General features: G+C 37.4%; 1 long non-coding RNA gene across 2 annotated transcripts; it reads right to left on the reverse strand.

Moving 5' to 3' along the window:
* Positions 1-5,562: 5,562 nt before the first annotated feature.
* On the reverse strand, positions 5,563-10,130 carry LOC132036564 (uncharacterized). Of its 2 annotated transcripts, XR_009409614.1 has the most exons (5): positions 9,948-10,130; positions 9,696-9,836; positions 8,285-8,356; positions 6,620-6,736; positions 5,563-5,832 (listed from the first exon to the last, which is right to left on the reverse strand). It is a non-coding gene; the product is annotated as an uncharacterized LOC132036564 (long non-coding RNA). The 2 variants fall into 2 exon arrangements; XR_009409615.1 differs by lacking the exon at positions 6,620-6,736 and having other exon boundaries at positions 9,948-10,116.
* Between the last annotated feature and the right edge of the window lie 3,660 nt (positions 10,131-13,790).

Below are 13,790 nucleotides of genomic sequence, written 5' to 3' on the forward strand. Positions count from 1 at the left end.
TTTGGCCATTAGGGATCAGGCACTTGTCATGACTCACGTAGGTACGGGTCGCGGATGTGTTGGTATCGAGAGCTCGCCGTCTAGGGTTGTCATCGACCGTGTAATACAGTAAGTCTTATTTATGGGTGTGTTGTGCACTACATTACAAACAGAAGGCTGCAGGACACTTAGGAAATTGTTATTCCTTCTTTCTTAGATCGTGTGATAGAGCCATGTGTTAAGAGCTTGTCTTCTAATGATTTGTTCTGATTTCAGCAATGCCTAGCAAGAAAGCTACAGCTGCTCAGAAGGGCAAGGGAGTGTCTAGTGAGGCCACTAGCCGTATTCAGCGGACTACTAGGGCTTGGGATGAGATTCAAAGTGAGAGCCCATCTCAGATTTCGTATACCCACCTCCAAGACTCCGCCCAAAGTGCCCCAGGATCCTCAACCGTATGCACCAACCAGATGTACGGACGCTTATACAACGTTATTGACCAGATTGGTAGCCGCTCGGCCCAGCGGCAGGGAGCTGGTGTTGATCAGGCAAACCGAGCTGGTAGTTCGAGGGTTAAGACCTTTCTTGAGTTAGATCTTCCAAAGTATCCTATGTTGAAGCAAAATTTGGACCCCCATGACTTTATTGATGGTATACAGAGGACCTTGAGGGTTATGCATACTGATGAGGTCGAGTCAGTGGAGTTAGCTTCGTATAGGCTCCGAGATATTGCTGTCCAGTGGTACCAGACATGGGAGCTATCTAGGGGAGAGAATGCCCCTCTAGCCTTTTGGCGAGAGTTTTCGAATGTTTTTATTCGCCATTATTTACCACCAGAAGTCCGATGGGCCTGAGCAGATAGGTTCTTACTTATTGAGCAGGGTAGTATGAGTGTTCAAGAGTATTTTGTGTATTTTGATTCTTTGGCTAGCTATGCCCCAGCCATGGTGGCGGAGATGGAGGACAGAGTTCATCATTTCGTGACAGGTCTAGGGCTACATTTGATTGATGAGTGTATGACCGCTACGTTACAATCGGGCATGGATATCTCCTATATACAGGCATATGCACAGAATTTAGAGGATCATAAGCGTCAGCGGAGGACAGAGCGGAAGCATGATCGGGGTCATGGTAAGGGGGCTAGATCTCTAGATATGGTTGGCGAGTTTAGGGGAGGACAGAGATATCAGCATTCCCGGTATCCATTTCATTCGGTAGGGAGTGCACCTCCGCGGTTCTCAAGTCCGAGATTTGATTGGTCTTCTTATTCAGGAGTGGATCAGACTTCTAAAGCATCAGGTTCTCAGTATAGACCAGAGTCCATTCAGATGAGACCCCTATTACCACGGTGTGCCCAGTGTGGCAAGTTACACGCAGGTTAGTGTCGATGGGGATCGGATGCTTGTTATGTTTGTGGTCAGCCAGGGCATGTGATGCGGCAGTGTCCGATGAGAAGGGGAGTAGGTATTGTTCAGCCTACCGGGTCTTTGGCTGGTTCTTCTTTTGCGGAACACCCTTCAGGGCAAGGTTCTCAGACACCAGCAGGATATGGTAGAGGGAGGAGTGGAGCGTCTAGCTTGAGTGGGCCTTAGCATTGTGTATATGCATTGGCTGGTAGGTAGGATCATGAGTCGTCTCCTGATGTCGTCGCAGGTATATTATCAGTCTCCTCCTATGATGTATATGCACTGATTGACCCAGGTTCCACTTTATCATATGTTACTCCATTTGTCGCCGGCAAGTTTGCAATAGAGCCTGAATCGATTAAACTGTTTGAGGTGTCGACACCACACTACAAGAAAAATGGCCATTAGGGACAGGAATTCTTATCCCTAAAAGTCTAATTTTGGTCTCTAAAAGTCAATAGCGACCTGAAATATCTGGTCGCCACCCGTCGCTATAGGCTCCGCCGCTAAAAGTATATAATGACGAGGTTGTACATCCGGTCCCAAAAGGTATTTAGCGACCAGTAATATTCTGGTCCCCAAACGGTTTTAAGGACCAAATTGCTGGTCCCTAAATATGGTATTTGGTTACCTTTTTGTTGCATATAATTTATTGGCGATGTTAGAACTCGTATTTTTGTACATTGGAATAATTCGGATTAATTATGATAAGTTAAGGACAAAACTATTTCGGGATACAAAGTCGGGATTCTTGACCTTCGATTTTATTTTGAGATATAAGTTGTGTATGAATTTGTTGGTATGGAACAATTAGGAAAATTTGGGACCAAAAGTGATAAAATTGGAAGTTGAAAAATCATCCATTTTCCATAGTTGGCCATGTGAGTGGATTGAGGCCCCCACACAATTTTTGTGTCAACTTTTGTGTGGAACAACACATTAATGTGAGCCAAGGGAATTGTACACTCCTTATAATGATAAAAGATGACCACCACTAGTTCATTTCATCCATAACACTTAGAAAAAAAAATTGGAGATTGAAGAACACCCACAAGGGGCTGTTCTCGGCCAGCCTTAAAAAAAAAAAAAAAAAAAAAAATCCCAATTCAAGCTCTTCCAAAATTTGTTCCTTGGTGTAAACCCACTATATTGAGGTTCCTAAGTAGCGTGGAGGTGTCATTGGAGCGATCAACCTATTATTTTTCATCCATTGGAAACCCTAGGCTATTAGAAAGTTGAAGAAGAAAGGTAAGAATTCATTATGTTTTGTATGTTATAAAGGTTGTATGCTTGTTGTAGTATGTTATAATGGAGGAAAATCATGAAATATGGAATGTTGGAAGTGAGTTGTGTGTGTGGTGTTGTAGCCGTGTAGTGTGTGTGTGTGTTGTGTGATATTGAAACTATGAATTAAAGCTTAGTTAGTATATTATGATTATTGTAAGGTGAAGGAACGATTGAGAATCATCCATGTGTGTATGTTGGTGTGCTAGCCGAAAATGGGTCACCTTATGTGCCAAGAATTGAATTAGTATCGCTTAACGTTTAAGTCGTCGTCGCTATGAATTCTATGTTGGAAATGAATGTCTAATGACTTAAATGGATGTTGTAGTTGTTGTGGACTGATTTGGAGATTTTTGTGCATTTAATGTATTTTGTATATTGATGAAAATAGCATTGTTAGAATGTGAATTGTGGATGCAATCATGATTCGAAACGAGGAATAAGTTGAAGTGAGGTTCTGTTTTGGGAAATTTGTTTTCGGCCGAATTGGAGAAAAATTTGGGTTGTTGGAAATGTTGTATGAATTGCTTAGAATACCTTTAAATATTGTTGGTATGGGTTCGGGTTAGTAGGTGAATGTATAAGCGTCGACGTTAGCTTGAATGCAAGTCGTCGAATTGAATTTATGTAAGTTGTAGAATGATGGAAAAGAAAGCTATTGTTGTTGTATTGCTTTCCGGATTGGTTGTGATGTTGCTAGGTTGGTTGTTGTTGTTGTTGTTGATTATTTTGGCTGAGTTAAATTCTCGGGGTGTCCTATTTACAGGGGAAATGCTGCCCAAATCTCTGTAGAATTAAGGGCGAAATTGGAATTTAATGCCCAAAAAGTCTTTAGCTAATGTTTGGCATTTTATGGCTTGTTTATAGATCGTGGGCAGCCCGAATCATAGGTTGGATTTAGCTTGAGTTTGGATCATATTGGAGAGCGTTTGAGGTATGTAAAGTAACCCTTCCTTTTGGCATGCCTTAGTTAAAATAGGCTATGATACGAGCCTCTAGGAAACTCTATTCTCGCAACCCGAGCTTGTCTATGATTCGCATGTGTTTCCTTGGTATTCTTGTGCTAATATGCCATAACATTGATCCTTATATACTTGGAATTCATAATTTGTAAAGATTTCATGAAAGCTGATTTTTGGTTTTAAAGCTTATTCTTTAGCGATTCCAAAAGTTCAAACGCCCATAACTTTCACAGAAAAGCTCGGATTGCTTTGAAATTTTCGTAGGAGTTTGTATGATGTAGGATGAGTATGTTTTCCATAGGTGGGCCCAGCTCGAGTCTACACCCGTCCGTGGGTCCCGCGATGCCCTTTTATGTAATTTAGATAATTTTTGAAAGAAAATGTTGTAATGATTATTCCGATTTCAAATATGACTATTTTACTTATCTTTTGGTATGTTTGCGAGATTTCGAAAGAGAACTTTTGACCATCGCTCCGATTACTAAAAAAATAGTTATTTTAACTACTTTATTGAGTTTGATAATACAGTTTGACACATAAGGACGATTTCAGAGGGTTGTAGCTTTAGTGTACTAATTCCGATAAAATCTGAAACTTGTTTCTGCACTTTCCGATGTTAGTAAATATATTTGGTCATCGGATTTTTGAAAGGTAACTTAATTATTTATTTGCTCATATGCATGTGATTTTGATACGGGATTATGATTTCTGAAGTTTGGCTTGATATGCTTTCGAGTGACATTCGGAGAAAATTTGAATTGACTATTTCCTTGGGTTGGAAATAATAGTACGCTTTGGTTATTCTATTGGGTTTGTAATAATGATTTGTATGCCGTTATATGATATTGCCATTTGGGTATTTGGCCGCGGTATGTTATGTTATGTTATGTATGTTATGTTACGTGATATAGCCGGGTATTTGGCGCGGTATGTTATGTTATGTTATGTATGTTATGTTACGTGATATAGTCATTTGTATTTGGCGCGGTATATTCCGTGATATTGCCGCCGGGTATTTGGCCGCGGTATATTCTGCGATATATTGCCGGGTATTTGGCCGCGGTATGTTATGTGATGTGATAGTGCATTTGGATTTTGACCGCGGTATGTGGTGTGACACTGAGTCCTATGCGTAATTCGTTTTCTTGAGAAAAATATTATTAATAAGTTAACGTTTTGGTATTTTGGATATGTACTTACTTTCTGTACTTCCGCTTCAATTATGACTCAGATTTGATATATTGTATATTTCTACTTTGCATACTAACATACGTATTCGTCTTGACCCCCCTTCTCATCGTGATTTGGGCCGTTTACATGCCCGCAGTCTAGATTTTGGTGATCCGCCGGCCTAGGATTTTCATCGGCGGTCTTGGAGTGCTTTATTAGTGAGCCTACCTTTGGTACATACTCGTCCGTGGTGTATATATTTGTTTGCTCGGGGGTACGGCGGGGGCCACTGTCCCGTCATATGATTTTGTACATCCCCGTTTTGAGGTACGTGGACATGTTAGTGGGTTGGACCTACTTACGTACGATTGTGTTTGTATGTTGTGTTTGGGCGATATCATTCATAGTGAGTTTTGCTGTCGCCCACATATGTATATATGTTGTTTTGATGGCCCTGTGTGGCCTTTGTTGGTATTTTACGTACGCGGGGTTATTTTGGATAGTCGTAAAACAAAACGAAACTCTGTAGAAATTTTTCTCGAAATTATATAAATTTGGAACACAAATTTTAGAACTACCATTTATATACTTGGATGCGTTTGATATACCTTGTGATAGCGTCTGATAGGTGTGTTTGGGTGCCCAGATCGGGCACTAGTCACGGCCTACGGGTTTGGGTCGTGACAGGCGACCACTTTTCCTGGTCCTCAAAAGATTAATGTCCGTACTAAATTTATTGATTAGAAGTTGCTATTCTTAAATAGTACAGGAAATCAATTGGATTTCAACAAAATACTCAATAATATCATTTTTATACATATAATTACTTTCAAAATATGGATTAACATCTCATTAATGTCATTGTACGGCTATGATACAAATCAGTATACTGTTTACACAACCTCTTAGCTAAAATCCTTAGGAAAAAAAATACAAAATTGTCTAGCAGTCTTTATAAAATGATAACTAACTTGTCAACTTGCATGAAGTCTTCAAAACCTATATCTTGACTTGTAAACTCAAGTCTCCAAAACCTACAAAAGATATAAAATACTTTAGACTATAAAAATAATCATGATTAAGTAGAAAATTTGTTGAATAATGAGTTAAATCCAATAGTAACATAATCACTGACGTGTCAAATATATCAAGTGTAATTATATGCACCTCCAAGGTTTGAAACATCAATGGAAAAAGGGCCTGCAAAGAATATAAATAAACAATGATAAATGAGAATGTCAACCGAATAATATTAAGAGTAGAAGTAGAGATTCTATTTAAACTAATATACGATAGGAATAGAGCAAAACTTAATAAGCTGGTCATTAAATGCTAAGACACATGAAACTAAAATTTAACACGGTTTTAATCAAATAGATCCAATTCTAGTATACGTATAATGCTGAGATGAAGTATTTAAAGCTAAGTTCCAAACAGTATCAAATGCGCAAACTATATGAAAAAGCATCTTCATATAAATTGGACCAAATCTCAAAATCAAATCAAAAGACATAACAATTTTCTAAGATGCATAGCCAAACTCCAGTGCCAAACTCAGTACATATCTAGCAGCAAACTGATTTTCATTCACTAGCTTGTAGGAATCACGGAACTTGATCGAAAATTGGAAATTCTAGACATAAATAGTTTGCTGAAGTTATAATTTTTTTTTTGGTACTTCTAGAGTTCTGTAGCTGTTGGATCAAGCTAGACAGTAGTAAGGTTCAAAAACTGCACAGGATTAGTCACAGGTACAAGAAACTGTGTAAGAAAGCTGAGACTGTGCAATGCAAAAGTTTCTCTGCGCAGATCGGTTCCTACCAGCTTGATGATTCAGTTGAATCAAAAGCAGCCCAACTAATTTTCAGAAAGAGATGAACAAGTTCTTACACCCAATTCAAATGCAGCTCTTAAGTTTTCACTTCAGCTAACTCATCTCTCTTATTAAATAGTTAAAAATCAGTTCATCAGAAAAGGTCTTGTTCATGGTGGTACGTGAGGGGATTTAGTAAAGGGATAATGTTGCTAACTTGTTGAAAAATTTCCAAACAAGTTGCAGATTTCAAAACTCTAAAATAACAGTAAACAATAATTAATAGCTTTTAACTGTAAACGACAATCCAAACATAGACTATTGACCAATTTTGAGCTCTAAATTTCAGCTCAATTGATGAATCAATAAATCATTCTTCTATAGCAAAATTTAAACAATTTTACAAGTAATCCAACAACCAATAATCAAGTCTCTTCGAAAATCAACAGTAACTTTTTACCCTTTGTTTTTAAGATATGTTATGCAGATTCTTGAATCCATTTTATATAAGCAACAATATATTAGATCTCTAGCAACAATTAGAGAAGCTATGTTCAGTCAACTGCTAGCTCAATATTTCCCAACTCAAGATGAAGCTCCAAGTATCGTCAATGATGGAAATTTAATTTCACCTCATATTCAATTATAAGCACTAAAAAAATGGTATTCAAACGTCCAACTGAATTCGATTCACAACAGAAAGAGCAAAGATGAATTTCAGGTACTACAGTTGTCTATCCTTGGGGTTTCAGAAAAGTGAAAGTGTTCCTGATTTTCCATGTCCATTTAAGATTTCAAAAGCACTTAATGAGGCATTATAGTCAAACCTGGAATACCGAACAACTAACAAATTAGATAGAAACTTTGAAGCTACCTGTGATTCAATTAGTGCCATCCTTTAATTTCTTCCTAAGATTTTGTAAAGCTCCAAATCGTTAGTTTGTGGATGGATGGAAAATAGCTAACTAAACTGTATTAGTGATTATGTTCATAACCAATCCTATAGTAGGGAAAGGAAAGAGTCTTACTATATTCTACAGTAGCAATGGTAAAGAAATTCCAATTATACAAAGAAAGAGTCTTACTGTATTCTACTACTTAAATGCTCAAAATGCAATGTCATTCTTCAACATTATATGACATTATATTAAGACCAGTAGGGTCATCATTCATTAGTTAGTCATTAGTTCCAGCTCATAAAATGCTTCAATATTTAGTATCATGTGTAAATAAAGATATTCTGAGAAATCTAAGGAAGTGTTTTCACTTATAAAGACCTATTTGTCTGTAAAGAAGAGATTCATTCAAACACTGGCCCTTCAATATACATCATTGAACCAACTTTGTCAGGAAAATAAACTAAAAATTTATATTTTGAAAGAGCATGAAAAATGGAACTCATAGAAAGGGGAATTCTGTGAGTGAAATCATTGCATGCCAAATTTCTATATCCACCAAAAAATGAAAGGAAGTTCATAAGATATTGATTAATTTCTTGCTCAGTATAAGAAAACTAATTGACAAGGAAATTAATCTTAAAAATCTTTGAGATATTCGGGGACTTGTTTAGTATCTCAAGTAAAATGATTGGAAGTAAGATCTACACAAAATAGAAACTATATCCAAGATTCTATGTTATCATATCTGAAGTGATATGAAATGAAATAGCTTACAGGTGCTTGAAGTATTGTAGACTGACAAGTTGATCTTCATGATTACCAATGAGACTTAACACTTGATGTTTGCTGCAGAAAAAAAAAACAGAACACGCACGTTTTTTTATAAGTAAAGGTACCCAAAGAACAGGAAAGTCAATTAGCTAATAATGTTAGTGAGTTTAGTATTGTGGGTAAAAAGTCAATAGATTTATTTTCAGTAAACTTCATATCATGACTGATGATCGGTAGCACAATACCCCGGTCCCTAACTCTTCATAAGGATCAACTCCTTCTGATTACCAATTCTTGTGGGTAGTAATTATCTTCTTCTATCTAATAATTGAATTCAAAAGCAAAAAACTTATGGTTAGTCTATCCTTCATAGAGAAATACGTTAAGTTATTGGTATAAGTTAAGGACAAGAATAGATTTTAGAGATCTGAAATACAAAGATATCTTTTGGCTCTATATGGTGAAGAAGTTTACCCAATGTCACTACAATATATCCTCAAACATCAAAGGGAAATAATAATTTAAATTAACTTTCAATCAACTATCGTACCATGACTAATACCATTCAATATTCAATCTCAATTCTTTCTCATTTTCATGACTTGTGCAAGGCTTTTAGAATCCTCTTGGGAGATTTTTTTTCTCAATAATTTTACTATATGTCAAATGCAAATTGAAATGATAGACATATCAAGTAGATATATTTCAAGCACACAACATAAGAAACTATGTTTTCCTTAACCATAAATTTAATGGCAAGCATAAATAACCATGGAAATTCATCATCTTCTAGAAAACCCATTAAACAATAAGGTAAACCACTCTACCTTCTAATCTTAAGATATAACTGCAAACTATTCAGTTTGAACCCTATCAGAAGTTTCAATCATTTAACTTTTAGATTCCCAAAATTAAATCTCTAAATAGAAAATAAAAAGGTTTTCAAGGGCAAGAATAAAACTGAGAAAAATTCACCTTGAAAAATGTCTACTTTTATTTCTCAATACTAAAATCACACACAAAATACATACGAAACTTTAAAGTATCATAAATCTCCAAAAAGAATCATATTAAACGCATATAATATTGATAATTATGCAAAACAAATTACAGAAAAGCTTATTGTTATACTGTTTCTTTGTTTCCCTTTCTCTAAAGGAGCTCTAAGTAAGAACAAAAACCTATATAAAGGGTGAGGATGGCAAAAACTAACTCAATATTGAGAGTCATAAAAGGGTATCTCTAACCAATCAAGGAAGAAGTAAAGGAGAGAAAACATTGAAAAATCTAGCCACTGACTTCTCTGGGCAAATAGAGAAGATAGAAATTTATTCTTCTAAGGGGATATCTCATTAGATCAAATCCTTATACCCATTTTGATAAATAAAAAAAAAACATTTGTAGTAATATTCACCATGAAATTGTGGTAGCATTCACCCAAGCAAAAAATATAAATCTCGTTGTACTTTGATTCGTTGGACTTTTCACAAACAACTGTAGGATCCTTCTTGCTTTTATGCACTCGATCCTTCTTGCTTTTATGCACCAAATTAGCCTAGTGAAAAATTGGAAGAACCACATTCACAATGACAAATTGGAAAATTCGAATTCTAATTTTTAGTTGAAAAAGAAAAAGAGAGAAAAAATTTACAGGTGAAGGACTTACTCCTAATATCGTTGGAATCTGATCAAGGAGATGACAAATTTCTAAACAAATGTGAGCCTTCAGATGAGTGGATGAAAGATTAGGGTTTAGTCATTCTTACCTGCTTTGAGAACAATGAACCAAAGTTTCACAAATTTTAGATTTCTTTATTTTTGGCCTTATCTTTATTTTTATTGGGCTTTAGCTAGTGGGCTTTAATTGGTGCCCCAATTTTGAGTATTAGGCACCAGTTACTCTTTCTTTTAGGCACCAGATTTAGTCCCATCGCTAATTAAGAGCGCTTCAGGGATGAGAAGAAGATCTGGTCCTTACCGATATACTTTTAGGGACCAAATTTTCAACTCGTCCGTAAATTCTCGTCGCTATTGCCTAGTTTTCTTGGAGTGCCAGTTGGTGATCCAGTCATAGCTAGGCGGATATATCGAGGCTGTGTAGTGATAGTTTGTAATCACCGTACCCTAGCAGATTTGATTGAGTTAGATATGATTGATTTCGATGTGATTATGGGCATGGATCGGTTGGCTTCCTATTACGCTAAAGTTGATTGCAGAACGAAGGTAGTTCGATTCCAGTTTCCAGGAGAGCCGATCCCCGAGTAGAATGGCAAAGCTGCCGCCGGGAGGGTAAGTTTATTTCTACCTTAAGGCGAGGAGAATGATTAAAAAGGACATTTATCACTTGGTTGGGGTTCGGGACGTACGAGCGCAGTCACCGAGGCCCGCCCCTATTCATGTGGTTAATGAGTTCCCGTAAGTTTTTTCGGTATAAACTTACAGCATTTGCGCGTAGCGAGATATTGATTTCACTATCGATTTATTGCCAAATACTTAGCCAATATCTATTCCTCCTTATAGGATGGCACCTGCGGAGTTGAAACAATTATAGTCCTTCTCTATTTCTTCATTAGTTGACGTATCATTGTGCCTTCAGCTTATAATCTCAAGCAGATTTTTCCAATGGAGCTATAGCTCCCAACGCTATCTTATCTGTCCATTTAACATTCTCGTGTATAAAGTGTCTAACTACATCCGTCGTCATTTCATCCCTTTTCCTTATCATGATCTTCATGCATTACACTCTAAGGTGGTTGCTAATTTCCTTCTATCACAATCTTTCTATCTTTTCGTCATTAAACAAGGTACACTCCTGACCTGATACTTTATCATCTTATCTTCCCCCCTTTGGGAAGTGACCCAATACTTATGTTTAAAACTTACTCGTCTTTCTATTTTCCGTAAGTCCATGTTCTTGGCCGCTCTTGATTGATCTAAGGGTAACCTTTCATCTTCTGAGACAATTTATCAAGATGTACATGTACATAGAGGATTATATATCCTTACGACATACCTACGGGTTTAGCTTTCCGTCAAAGAGATCTTTATGAATCTTCCTCGATCCTCTTTCCATTAATCATTTTCTTTCTTGTACTCATTAACTCATTCATCACTGTAATAGTAACTAGTACAAGATTCCTTCTTAATAAAGTCCATCCTGAGTTGACGTCACTCTGTTACATAATCATTTGACCTTATGGTAGGTCTCTTTTAGATTACTAGTTCGTCGATAATGAAGAACGTAACTTACATCACTTTGTAATCTTTAACTCATTCACCTCCTATCCTTCTAGATTCCACTTCTATGTTACACGATTTTTCGCCCCTCATCCTATTTTACATAGTCTTCGCCAAGCATCTCTTGCTTTCTCCATTAACTACTCAATTTTGCGTTACTTACCTGATGATCCTATAGTCGTAAAACTTTCTAGAGGATGTTTTTCACATCTTAGTCTTACCTTTCACCTTATACATTCCTCCATGAAAGTTTATGATCCTAATATCCATATACTCATGTAACTTCATGACATTTTTCATAGATATTGAATTATGGGTGAGAAATCTTCAGTCAATATATAACTTTTTGAGTAACTTACGCCATCCTTCCGCCTTTTCTAACCATTTATGATCCCATTGATGCCCAAACAATATGACTATCTTTGTACGGATCTTGCAATTTCATATTGTATCTTCATGGACATTAAGCACTGCAATCCTTCTAATTCACACTCCTTTCCTATTCCATCATTTGTGTTTTACCTTTTTTGGTTTGTAGACCATTTGTGTAAATGCAACTTAAGTATCATACTAAAACATATACGTATCCTTCCCATACCTTCAATATAAAGAAATACAACTTCCATCTAGTCACACCGTTGCTTTAGCAATCAAGCACTTCTAAGGTTGCTAACCAATCCAAACATCTTGCAGTCTTTTACTATTATTTGATCGAGAATGCCACCTAAGTTTCTCTTTCTAGCTTTACTTTTTTCCCTTTTTTGGGCCTCATCTACAATGCTTTAAGAGCTACCTTTATATGTAACATATGAGATTTCAAGATCACACTCATGTAAATAAAGATATTTTATCAAGACGGTAAATATACCTTCCATCATAAGTCACCCTAATCTACGATTCCGATGCATGGGAATCTTGCCATGGCCCTACCCTGGAGCCTTGATCTGGCACAAATCGATCTAACATGGGCTACATAAGTCCTCCAACCTGTTTTCCTTCTAATTGCTATCTATAGCCGCCCGGGAATCCTTCGAAAGTAACCACTATTTCGACTCTCATAGTCTGACCACTACCCCCATTTGTCTTCTGTAGATCTTTGGCGAGTCTTGGTTAACTGACTCCCATGATCGTATACTTCTCAATTCCTCATAACTCCCTACACCTTCTGGTGCCCTATTAAAATACGGTGTCTGAGGATCAACCGATCTAGTCAACACTGTGCTTCCCCCTTACCTCTCGCTCAACTGGGTCCATAAGGGAAACTAGTGATATTGGAGGTCTTCCTTCTCCAAGCTCCTCTACTACCACCGGGGTCGAAATCGCCCATCGTGGTGACTTATCCCGTATCTCAGATGGATCTATCTCAACAGAAGACATCATCTCAGATGGGTCTGTCTCAATAGAAGACATAACCTCAGATGGGTTTGTCTCAATAAAGTAATTGGATCCCACTTTCGGATCGTCTGTAGTCTTTTTCGTGAAAGTCATCTCCTGACTATAAAACAATAAAAGGTCAGGATTAGGAATTTCATTTTCTATTACTCGGCTCTAGGAAAAGAAAGAAGATAACCATCCTAAATGCCCTGAAGCCTCCTATTTATAAGTATGGCATGCAACACACCCATAAACAAGACTCTACTAGACACGACTTGTAGACATCCCTAGCACCGACTGGCTCTGATACCAAATTTGTCACGACCCAAACTGGCTGGCCGCAACAGGCACCTGAGCCTCACTTGCCAGGAACTACCATGACATATATCCATAATTGTACTAACATGAATAAGTGGGCCAGGTGGGCTGCCATGAGAAATCTGAATAAACATATAGAATACTCAACAAGGAACGACCCCAACGTGATTTGCATGAAATATACTGGCCTACAAGGCCGACATGATCATCCGTACAAAACATCTACATATATGACATCTATCTAAAAGCCTCAAAGGAGTACATAATCATTACAATGTCAAGCCTTGGCCCCTCCATACCCATAAATATGCATACATATCCACACTGACTCAACAAGGCAGCTCCGGAACAAGTGGAGTGCAACGACACCGTTCCGCCGAGCCGGGTAACTCCTCGGGAGGCCGTCGGCCCAAGATATAAAGACCTGTGGCCATGAAACGCAGCGTCCCCAGGAAAAGGGATGTCAGTATGAATAAATTACCGAGTATGTAAGGTATGAAAATAACATAAAGAGTCGTAAGAGTAACATGAGACAAGAAGGGGTCAACCTGTATGTCTGAATGCCTCTGAGGGCCATGAT

Source organism: Lycium ferocissimum, chromosome 11 (genome assembly GCF_029784015.1).
Source record: "Lycium ferocissimum isolate CSIRO_LF1 chromosome 11, AGI_CSIRO_Lferr_CH_V1, whole genome shotgun sequence".
NCBI classification, from domain to species: Eukaryota; Viridiplantae; Streptophyta; class Magnoliopsida; order Solanales; family Solanaceae; genus Lycium; species Lycium ferocissimum.